The sequence below is a fragment of the Thermobia domestica genome, chromosome 11 (assembly GCF_964235325.1).
Source record: "Thermobia domestica chromosome 11, izTheDome1.hap1.1, whole genome shotgun sequence".
In the NCBI taxonomy this organism is placed as follows: Eukaryota; Metazoa; Arthropoda; class Insecta; order Zygentoma; family Lepismatidae; genus Thermobia; species Thermobia domestica.
The window spans coordinates 7,965,863-7,978,882 of NC_137464.1; positions in this window are offsets into that span (position 1 = coordinate 7,965,863).

Genomic DNA, 13,020 nt, shown 5'->3' on the forward strand with positions numbered 1-13,020 from the left:
CAAACTACCGCTAATTTTAGAGTTTTTTTTTTTGTAATATCTTCAAAACAAATAAAAATATTCGAAAAGCAGAAACATAGTGATCTAAACAATATGATTTTGCATGTGATACCTTTACCACAATTCACCTATCCGCTTTTGGTATCCCGCTATTTACAGAAACCGCAAAAAATCTTTCTATAGTTGCAAATTGAAAGCAGATAAATGAGTTGTAATAATGGTATCACATGCAAAATCGTATTATCTACTTCACTGCGTTTCCGTTTTTCGAGTATTTTTATTTTGTTTTGAAGATATTACAGAAAAACTCTAAAAATTAGCGGTAGTTTAATTTCGCTGTAGTGAAGATCTTTAACGTTACTGTTACTAGTAAAGATGTTAACGAATGACCTGTTAACGAATTCGGATGAGATAATTACAGTAAGAAAACCAGTACAGAGAGGGCCCAAAATTTGGGAGAGAAAAAGGAAAAAAGAGAAAAAATGACTTGGAACATATGTATGGGGGTGCCGTCGTATACTCTCGCATTGGGTGCTGATTTTCCATGGCACGGCACTGAAGAACTGGCATGGCATCCTTTTATTTAGACAACCAACATTTCCTTGCTGATGTGCAGGTTGCCTGTGTATAAGTTCTCTTACGTTGCTAAAAATGTTCTAATATCTAAATTAGCTCAGTGTCTATTCATGTGCCAAATATTAACGAAAATCGTTATAGCGAGCCAATAGGAATTTCAAGACAAACATCATTACATTCATTTCAATATACATAGAAAATGCCCCCCTTGTCCCTCTTATAAAGGGATTTTCTTTTTTTAAAAAAAATATAAGGTCATGAGATCCGTTCATTTTAAATAAAGAACTTAAATACCAAGTTTCACCTTCCTAAATTCATAGGGTCGTGAGATACTGGTTTTTTCGCAGGATTATTGACTGCATCATTTCTCCTAAATAGATACGAGTTTTAATAAAAGTTACATGATAGAAATATAACTTATCCCCTAGTCCTGACATGTATCAAAATTTATTAAAATCGATCAAACAGTCTTAGGAGGAATTCACTGACAAAGAGCGTCACATTAATTTATATATGTTTATAAGAACCCGCCTTAAAACGGAAATTTTTAAAAACGCTAGGTTCTCTTATTGTAATGAAGAATTTATATGTGTTAATTAGGGGACAGACTGCGCGGGAGGACAGATGGCGCATCACGTGTTAACAAAGAAGGAATAGGCCGTTGGCGTAAATACTTTACAGTTGAAGAGAAGTCATTATCATACAATGAAGTAGGACCTATATTCACCAAAAATCAAACAATAATGAAACATCAATTAGCATACTTAGAAAGTGAAATAAATTTATACTATTATCTTGTTCACACCGTAGCTTTTGCATAAATACAGCTATCACCACATGCTTTGAAAGATTGTCTAATACACTTCTGTACTTATTGTGTACACTTAGAGTATAGCTACCATTTAGTTAGATATTTTGAGAAATATTAATTTTGATGAAGTGGAGGTAAGAAGGCGTAATCTAGGTAGGACAGTCTTCTACCGCTATATGCAATATTCAAAAGTCTAGGAAACAGTTGCAAAGACTGAAACTACCCTCCTTTATACAGTAATCAAATGTAACACTCCAACTCCATAATCTAGTAAGAACTCAATTTCTAGCATAAATTTTGACTCCCCCTTAAGATACGTATTTTAATTAAGTAATATGTCTAAGACATAAGCTAGGCAATATATGGATTCAGTGTTGCAAAGATATATTCAATTTCTGCCCTTATCTCCAATGTAAAACGGAAACTATTGAAATGTAGTATTTCCCGTTTAGTTCTGATTGCCTTGGAGCAAAAATGGCTGCCAGATTTTTTTCCAAGTAGATTAAGCGCCTAAAGCATAGCTTCCATCTCCGATCCTATCCTTCTATTACAACCAGAAGTTACAGATGAAGAACTTCCAACTTTAATATTGAATCTTCATAATTTGGTAGTCTAATGACGTACGCAAGGGTGGGAGTTGCACAGTTTACCCGCCCCAATTGAGCAAGATACTATTGAGAAATTATTTATTATCAAGTATTCAGCCTTTTGATAGGTCTTGGGACTAATGACTTTAAAAAAAATAGATTTAGGTCTGGAAATGTTTTTTGCACGATTTTCAATCTTCAACTTCCTCTATTAATTCCCAATATTTTCTCCTGTTTTTCAAATCTTCGATCAGTTGTGTTCATCCTGCTCCTCGCTTTCCTTCCATCTTCTATGGCGATATGGAGAAGACAATTTCTTCGCTGGACGTGTCCAATCCAATTGGCCTTCCTACAAAGGATGTTGGCTAAAGATGTCCGCTTCTCTCCTATCCGTTTTAAAACATTTTTTGTTTGTTATTATCTTCACATGGTACCATTCTATTTATGATTATATTATAGACGTATTATTTTGGTCTCATCCGGGGGGCACTCTCAGAACTCCGAGGAGGCAGTGCCTTTCCAAAAGCTGTCTGGAAGGAACAATGTCTGAACTTGCTAACTATCTGCCCTCCAATCTTGAAATCTCCAATTCCCATTAATGCTTCCTTCATTAAACATTCACTGTAAATGTTGAATAATTAGGGCGACATACTACATTCTTGTCTGACTCCTCTTTCAATCTCCAGGTTTATCTTTGATTCTTGACTCGTTGTTCTTAGTACAGGTTACGTATGAGTCGTCGGACTCTCCTGTTGACCCTAATTTCTTTAAGTAATTTCAGAAGTTGAGCCCAATTGACTCGTTCGAGAGTTTTTTAGCCAGTCGATGACGCATAAACACAACTCTTCCTTTACATTAAGAACTCGTTCTCATATGATTCTGATCAACCCAATAGCATCTCTGGTGCCTTTTCCTTTCCGGAGAAATGAACACTTATTATTAACATTTTTCAAATTTCAGGCTTATCCTGAAAGGGTATGAAATTGAGTGTTTAACCTCCCCTCCTCCGTTAATGATATGCTGCGTACGCCACTGTTGTAGTGTACCGTAATTTTGCATGTAAAACAGAATCAAGTTCCATCATTCAGTCGACGCAAGACAGCTCCAAAGCCAGTCTATCGAAAACAGAGAGAGAGAGAGAGAAATTGAAAAAAATGTCTTTTTGTCAACCAAATATATATAGTGTCGACAGTTGCAGGCATAAAACCCCTTTAGAGTTATTATACTGTACAAATGTAAAAATAAAAACCATCTTTTATTTTTTTTTTCAAATGATAAAAAAGGAAACCATATTATTTGTAGGAACAACAAAAAGGAAACGCTAACTAAATTTTTGTTTTTGTTTATTAATCTTCTGAGAAGCAACAAAAGAATACAAAACAAGAACAAGAACATAGTAAATCATGACCCTTTCTCCACGGTTGTTTGAGACGGTACTCGAAGCAAGGTGTTCTATTCATCATGTGCGCAAATAAATGGCTCCGCGCAACAAAATGTCCCTTTGTATGTTGTTCATGTTGCTTCAGATGCTGCATTTTTTTCTCTCCGCTGAAGGGAAAGAGGGGGAAAGATGTACTCATTTAACCCCCTCCCCTATTCCTAAAAACCCATTATTTTTTCTTACAACTGTATGCTTGCGTGTGTGTGGGTTTGTATGTGTCTCTCAAACTCAAATTTGTTCCGACATGACGACGCTGAGGGGGTGGGAATGGGAGGGAGGATATGGTCACGGTCTGGTGACGTCACCCTTTCCATGTGGTTCAAGAAGGATTCTCTCTCTGCACACCGCAAAACAAACCAGGAACCAGCGTAATGAGTTTGTATCATCTTCGCTCCTTTGAAAGGACTTCCGCTGCCGCCCTTTTAACTGTAGCGCATATGATGATGATGAGGATGATGTCTTCTGCGACTTTGGAGTGATACGTTTCTTCCAAAAGAGGTGGCTGCCCTAATCCAAAAAAAGAAAAAAAATAAAGAAATTAGTTTTGGTTGAGGAAGGAGGGAATACAGCTAAACACAGATTACAACACTTACTTTGTCTTCTTCCGAAGACCTCTGCATACATTACATATGCTCTACTGGAAAGTTGAAGACTTGGTGCTTCGACACACGTACTGTCCTGCGTCACTTAGCATGTAATGTTGGAGTATGACTAGCTAATGACTCGGAGAATTGTGATCTGTGGTGTCCTTACCAACCATGGTATCGTATGTCTTGCTACGCTACTCAAAAACAACCTAAATAACAGGCCAATGAAAATGCAATCAGGCCTAAATAAACGCTTTACAAAACCTTAAGAGGCCTAATCAATGCGAAATTAAAATACTGTTAATTTTACAGTAATTATGTGATATCTTCAAATAGATAAAAGATAATTGAAATATAGAACAAGAGCGCGCTAGACAATATTATTTTGCATGAGGTACCGTTATCGCCAGTCACCTAGTAGCTATCCGTTTGCAATCATTTATAAACGCGAAAATAAATGTTGTTTTTCTAAATGGGTGGAAATCAAAAACAGATAAGTGAGTCGTAATAACGGTATCTCATGTAAAATGATATTGTCTAGCGAGCTCTTGTCCCACTTTTCGATTATCTTTTATTTATTTGAAGATTTCATATAACTACTGTAAAATTAGCGGTATTTTAATTTCGCCATGATGGGGTTAGTGGCAGTTTTTAGCCAAATAGTGATTAGCAAAAGATTGAAAATCGGACCGCCACTAGATGTTTGTAAAATTACAAGGATAACCTGGAAGGCGATTTGGAATCGTGAGGAATGGCCTATACTATAAATGTTCTTCTCGCATAATGCTGTATGCAGGAGTCATCTGACGCAAATTCGAGCTTTGGAGTCCACATTAATAGCAAATTGCGTCCTTCATAAACTATGCAAATGTACTCTTAGTATTATAGAATTTGTGCCCCCTTGAGGCTAGGTGGTTAGCGTACATCCCTAGCGTACAAGAGAACCGGATTTTATTTCAAATGCAAGCTCATGTGGTTCGGATCCTATACGTCTCATTTAGGCTCGATGTTCCAAGGAATCCTAAACTCTAAACCCGTTGTTGTCAACCTAGTTTAGCTGGCGTCCCCTTTTGTAAACCCTGCATACTTCACGATTGTCTCATTCCCGAACGTTGTTCATGCGTGCTTTTTGGTTGACCCCTTCTGCTATTTCAGATACACTATAGAACTCTCTATAATAATAATAATAATAATAATAATAATAATAATAATAATAATAATAACTTTATTTTCAGTGCCGTGTACAACTCATTGGCAAAAATACAACACTATGTTAAGACTATTACTCAATCATTTAAAACAAACCAGAAAATTTAAATTTGTGATATAGAATGAATATTAGTAGGTTAAGACCCTTCTCAGAAGTTTAATATATTCACATTACAAGATTAAAGCTGATTATAAAATAAGATTAAAATAGATACAGTCAATATCATAAAATACTATTAACAGAACTATGAAAATTAAAGCTTCATTCAACTATCGTTTAAATAATCAGTCAACTTTGCTTAAAATTTCGTATCCTCTATGTAAAAGATCCTGGTTACCTATTGTCACATTTCCACATAAAATATTAGTTCTTTGAATAAAATGTTATAATTAAAGATATTCTGAAGATATATAATAATAATAAAATCAAGACCCTTGTCATGAAGTTAAAACAGTTTAATCTTTGGAAAAAAATATAATAAAATAAAATATTTGCTCTATTGTTTCTTCCAACATATGTTCATTTTAAACTGTTATAAGACATTGTCACTCTTCTCAATATTTCACGTTTTGAATTTAGTGCTACCAATGTTGACTAACTTCTTACACTATAACACTGCACTCTTATTCCTATATTTTCCAAGCAGTAATCGCTACTATATTTATTATCCAATACACTTGAATAAAGTATTTATCCATAGAATTTCTTCTTTCTACTAGAGATTGAAGTCCCCAAAAAGTTAACCAATATTCATACTCGTGTGAATAGTAGTCCTTTTTCATTTTATAACATAGTAGTCGTATAAAACATTTCTGTACCGCTTCAAGTTTGTTAATAAGTATATTAGACAAACTGTTCCAAACGACTGAACCAAATTCAAGTTTGGATCTAACAAGTGTCTTATATAAGTACACATAAGAACTACCATTTAAAAAATCAGGCCATTGATTACAGATAAAATCTATTGTTTTTCTCGTTGATTGCACTAAATCATTTATGTGATTACTAAATTTCAATTGTCTGTCATAAATAATACCAAGATCTTTAATTTGTTCTACTTTGTTTATTCTTACTCCATGAATTTTATATTTACTGACAAAGTATTGAGTTTTATTAGTAAATGTCATATATCTAGTTTTTCCAGAGTTAATTGTTAATAAATTATTCTCGCACCAATGGTTTACTGCATCTAAGTCTTTCTGCAGGAGATAATTATCATACTTATTATTAACTATTCTAAAGAGCTTTATGTCATCTGCGTATAATAGTATTTTTGAATACCTTACTTTTCCTGGTAGGTCATTGATGAATAGAGAAAAAAGAAGCGGACCCAGGGGAGACCCTTGAGGTATTCCCTTCCCTATTTGACCTTGAGTAGATGTTAGCTTGCCAATTCTTACTTTAAAAGTTCTATTTGATAAGTAACTTTCAAACCATTTAATATAAGACAGTGATAGGCCAATGTTTGATAATTTATTCAGAAGTAATTTATGATTAATAGAGTCAAAGGCCTTTGACATATCAATATATATAACATCAACCTGTAAATTACTTTTTAGTGCAAAGTACGTAAAATCTGTAAAATGAATGAGATTCGTTGCAATCGATCTACCTTTATAAAAACCATGTTGCGTATCACTTAAAATGTTCTTTACATTAAAATATAAATGTTGGTGTACGATTAATTCAAAAATCTTAGAGAACGCACTTACCAAACTAATAGGCCTATAATTTTTAACATCGTATCTATCACTAGATTTGTATATTGGCACAACATATATTTGCTTCCATTTTGAAGGAAATACTCCAGTCTTTAACGATGCGTTACATATAATAGCTAAATTTGACGCTATTTCATTACTACAGGCTTTAATGATATAATATGGAATGTTATCAGGTCCAGGTGTAGTACTTCCCTTAATTTTACTGATTGTTTCAATTATTTCTTTTAGCGTGATAGATGGAGAACAAATGGGTACATAATTATCATTATATTCTGTCATTTTCAGAACCTTACATTTTTATTTTGGTTGGAATCAGAATTAAAAGAATTATTAAATACAACTTTAAAATATTCTGCTATATCTAAAATTTCTGACACTGATGTATTATTATATTTGATCTGTGTTGGTATTTGTTTGTTATGTGATTGTTTGAATGTTCTCCAGAAGTACAAACTGTCATTACAAATATTGTTCTCCAACGTTAAAAAATGAAATTTTCTAGCCTCTAGATATTTCTTTTTGACCAACTTTCTTAAATCGGAGTATAATAATAATAATAATAATAATAATAATAATAATAATAATAATAATAATAATAATAATAATAATAATAATAATAATAATAATAATAATAATAATAATAACTAACAAACTAACTAAACTAACTCTATCGCCTATGGAAGCCGGAGGTTCAATGGCACATTTAGTTAAGCTCTCCAGTGACTTCTATCCTTAGGTAACTGCATCCAGTTTCTACTTTGTATTCCAATCTCTGCGAGATCCATCTTAATATTGTCCTCCCATCTGCGCCTAGGTCTTCCTAATGGTCGTTTTCCGATTGGTCTTCCAGTCAAGACTTTGAAAGCGTTTCTACTTTCTTCCATTCTAGCTACATGACTTGGCCACCTAAGCCTCCTAGACTTGACGACCCTCAGAATCCAGAATGTTGGGTAAACCGTATAAATTATGTAGTTCCTCGTTATGAAGTTTCCGCCATTCCCCATTCCCGTTTCTCTTGGGTCCGAATATTTGTCTCAGGATCTTGTTCTCAAATACTTTCAGTCTATGTTCTTCCCTCAGAGTAAGCGACCATGTTTCGCAACCATACACAACAACAGGCATGATTATCGTTTTATATGTTTTAAGCTTCATATTCCTCGGCAGAATTCGCGACGACAAGAGATTTTGAACCGAATAGTAACACGAATTCCCTGCTTTTAGTCGACATTTAATTTCTTCGTGAATATGATTTTCTTCTGTTAATACTGATCCTAGATATTTGAAACTATCCACTTTATCAAAAGTATTATTTAATATTTTAATGCATCCACAATTTGCCGTATTACGGTCCCGACACACTTCCATTTATTTAGTTTTCTCTGCACTTGCTTCTAAACCCATGTCTCTGCCAGCGTGTAATAAGATCTCTGCATTCTTTCTATTGTTCTCCTATCATCCTCTATTGAATTTACATCATCAGCATATGCCATAACCTGGTGAATACCGTTGAACTGTAGGCCCTGGTTGCTATCATTGATTTTCCTAATAGCGTATTCCAGAACAAAGTTAAATAATAATGGCAATAACGCATTTCCTTGTTTCAGACCATTTTCGACGTGAAAGCCCGTGGACAACAATTTTCGTACCCGGACTTTACTTTGGGATTCATCTAAACATACCTTAATTAATCTAATTAGCTTTCTCGGTATTCCAAGTTCTGTAAGAACGTTGTATAATGTTCCTCTCCTAACCGAGTCGTACGCCTTTCTAAAATTAATAAATAGTTGATGCACGGGGGTATTGTATTCCCACTTTTTTTTCGAGTATTTGGTGAATGGTAAGTATTTGGTCGATAGTTGATCGATTTCGTCTAAATCCGCATTGATAATCTCCAATAATTTCATCTGCATCTGCGTATGGGGTCAATCTTATTAATAGAATATTTGAAAGGATTTTATAGGATGTTGACAGAAGAGAAATGCCTCGATAATTATTACAGTCAGTTTTGTCGCCTTTCTTGTGAATTGGAACAATGATTGATTCTTTCCACTCTTGTGGCAATTCTTCCTTGTTCCAGATAAGAAGAATGAGTTTGTGTATCTTGTTCCACAATTTTTCGCCCCCAGCTAAAATTAACTCAGCCGGAATTAATAATAATAATAATAATAATAATAATAATAATAATAATAATAATAATAATAATTTCACGAATTTACTAGTTTTCCATACTATTGCAGTGTACTGGACTTCTACATACTATTACAGTTGTTAATGGACCTTCATTTCTTAATGTTTAAAATCGTATTTGTATTGATAAGTTAATAATAATAATAAAGTATAATAATTTATGTAAATTGAGTCGCCATTTTAAAGTTGTTAGATGTATCTCTACAAACTTTTTTTTTAAAAATCGAAATTTTACTTAAATTAAAAATTAGTATTTATTATTCTTTTGCAACGGTGATCTGACTTATCGTATACCGTACCTGTCAAAATTGTAATTCATATTCGTCTTTGAATTTTTAAGACCAGTGGCGGATCTAGATGGTAAAAACTTGGGGGGGGGGGGCAGCCAGTACCCAGACTATGATAGGTATATATAAACTTTCAAAAATATATAAATAATAGCTTAAATTATTTTGTCACTGAAAAAACTGGTGGGCCTAGGCCCCCGGCCCTGGCCAAGATCCTTCCCTGCCTAAGACCTCTATTGTTATTATTAATAGTAAAACAAGAAAACCTATAAATGAAATAAAGTTAAAATAGAATGGAATTATCTACCTAAATATAGAAATAAATCTGTGTAGTGAATAGATTAATTTTTATTCAGAGCAAAATATATATATTACACATATTTAAGAAAAGGAAAAATCTGTAATAAACATTTTAGTGACAGCTGATCTTCAAATTATCTCCCAAAACACAATGTACGAATAAGAAATATTTAGAGTGTTCATTTACTGTTTGTCCCCTTTTACGTTATAAAATACACATAAAACAAAATACGCTATAAGTAGAAGGGCAATTCCACGACAAGGTAAAACTTGATTTTTTTTTTTCGAAACCTGTCTAAGTAGAATATTACCTTATGTCAGCGTTTTCCAACCGGTGTGCCGCGAATGAGTCGCTGGTGTGCCGCGAGGAAATCGAAACAAAATTATTAATTCTATAGCAATGAAATTACAAGACATAGAGAAAAAGATATATTTGTATTTCACATTACTACTATGAATCTAAAATTTAAAGTTTCATACTGTGTTACTTTTCTGTAGAACATTTTTCTGTACATTTCTAATTTTGAAAAAAATGTTTTCATTGTTATGACCGTTATTGCTTCTTTATTGTTGCAGATTATTTCGTAACTTGAAATTTTAAAATATTCTTCAATTCTTCCGGCAAAGTAAACATGCATACGAATTACCTACATTTGTGTTTTAAAAGTAAAAGAGATTTGTTTGTTCGTTCGTTATTTAGTGATCCTCCTTCTTAAGGAAAGGTTGGATACAGTTTTCGAAAAAGAAAGTGTATTTTTAACAACTCGAGCCCTATATCTGATTGCAATTGTTTTCTATTTTTAAATGAAAATTAAAAATAAGCATAATGATTTACCACGGGGAAAAACCAGTGATCGAGCTTTCTTCTCTGTGAGAAGGATGTCAGTAATCAGAAAAAATTACTACAGTATTTTATATTTTCAAATAATAATAATAATAATAATAATAATAATAATAATAATAATAATAATAATAATAATAATAATAATAATAATAATAATAATAATATGTGTGCCGCGAGAATTCAAATTACCCTGAAGTGTGCCGAAAGTTGAAAAAGGTTGGGAAACGCTGCCTTATGTGAATGGTAGAAAAAACTTTGAGTCATTTGAACCAGGAAAAAGAATTCTCTTTTTTAAAATAAAAATGAATTTTACAGTGCCTATAACATAACTCACGACGTGATTCGTTCAGAAGATTAATTCGTATCTAACTTAGCAACACTAGATTTGGCGATGTTATTTTGTTAGGATACTATAGATGTGTCAGAAAGAAATTACAAGACTTATAGCCTAACTCCAGCTGAAATTTTTATGGAAAGATAACTTTTGTGCGCTTTTTCTCCAAGTTTGTGTATTGTCTGCTTTGTGTCCCACTCGTAACGGAAAACATCTAAGAGTTTATCTTGGTCCCACAGATTAATTGTAATTCCTGGTAAAAGTAAGCAATATTATATTAGGTTTCCATTGTGAACATTTTAATAGAGAAAGCAAACACATTTTAGGAAAGATTTAATTATTTTAAACTGTCCCACCCGTAACAATTACGAGGAGTCCGATCCTATAACATCTTGAATCATAAATTCTAGTATTTTATGTGACTACTAAATACCTTTCAATGAATCATAAAATGTTTATCTTGCAACTTTTAAAGCAAAATAATTTACCTTTACACACACACATATCTATCTATCTATCTATCTATCTATCTATCTATCTATCTATCTATCTATCTATATATATATATATATATTTTTTTTTTGCAAGTATATTTGTTTCGAAAGATCCTCGTTTTTAGTCATCTTACCTAGGTATATCCTGTATATGTTTCAGTTCAATTTAAGTAGAGTTTGGTTTAGTTAAGAGTCTTCATCCCGGCGAAATTAAAATACCGCTAATTTTACAGTAATTATGTGATATCTTCAAATAGATAAGAGATAATCGAAATGTGAAACAAGAGCGCCCTAGACAATATTATTTTACCTGAGAAACCGTTATCACGACTCACTTATCTGCTTTCGATTTCGAGCCATTTTCAAAATCGGCATTTATTTTCGCGTTTCTAAACAGCTGAAAACGGAAAGCCACTAGGTGACTTGTGATAACGGTACCTCACGCAAAATGATATTGTCTAGGGCGCTCTTGTTCCATATTTCAACTATGTTTTATCTATTTGAAGATATCACATAATTACTGTAAAATTAGCGGTATTTTAATTTCGCCGGGATGAAGACTCTTAATCGTAAAACAAACTTAGACATATTTCTGATGCAATGCGTGGTATTTAGTAGCATTTTGGCCCTTGTAAAACTTTCTGGCACTTCATCAAATAACAAATCTAACGATTCAAGAATGTTTACAGGCGCGATCGGCTCGTTGACAAGCGGTCATGAAACCTTTGTTTTGTGTATTATTAGTAACGTGGAAATAGTATTTGAAGATGGTGCGCCTATTCTGGAAATTTTTGAAAGAAGGACGACAGTTCTATTTACATACAAGCATGGTCATTTCTACTAGTGGGGTTCATCAAAACATTTAGAAAGAAAACAATATCTTATAAATATGTGGCCATTGCTCAATGCGATGCAGATATAAACAAAGATGCCCAGTTAATGTGTTTAAAAAGTTTTGATAAAAGTCATAAACTTTCAAAACAGACAGAAGTGACTCAAGTTACATTTGACTCGAACAAGTCCTTTGCATTCGACCGACACCTTTAATCGAAGATATCGAAAAGGAAGTGGTATTCTACGAATTTCCATCTTCTGTGGATGTTCGTGAAATTCCATAGATGTTCTATGGTTATTCATTTCAGACTATAAACGGAAAGATATGTGAAGATATTTCTCATTGAACTATTGGTTACTTGTGTTTGTGGAGTTGAGTTCAGAGTTTTTTTTTTTCTAGTTGTACAACTTACGGATAGAGGAAGGGATATTTGCTGTTACTAGTTACAGGATTGTTTTATTGCTTGTAAATTACAATTGAGAATTATTTGTATTTCTATAACTGGAACAGCCTCTATATACATTATGTATTACTAGGAGGCAGTATATGTGATGATAAAGAAAGGAAAAGAGAAAGTTTTTTTTATTTTCCTTTGTCTACAATAGAAATTTCTGCGTGAAATTCGAACTGTGTCCCACCCGTAACAATGAAAATTACCGTTTCATTTGATCATAGAATGATTTTTCGATAACTATCTTAATTGCATAAAACATGCCACTTCCTACTGGACTCAAATTTAAATATCAATATTTAGTTATCAATTTTAAATTAGCACAAGTTTGGTCACTGTTACTGTTGTTGCA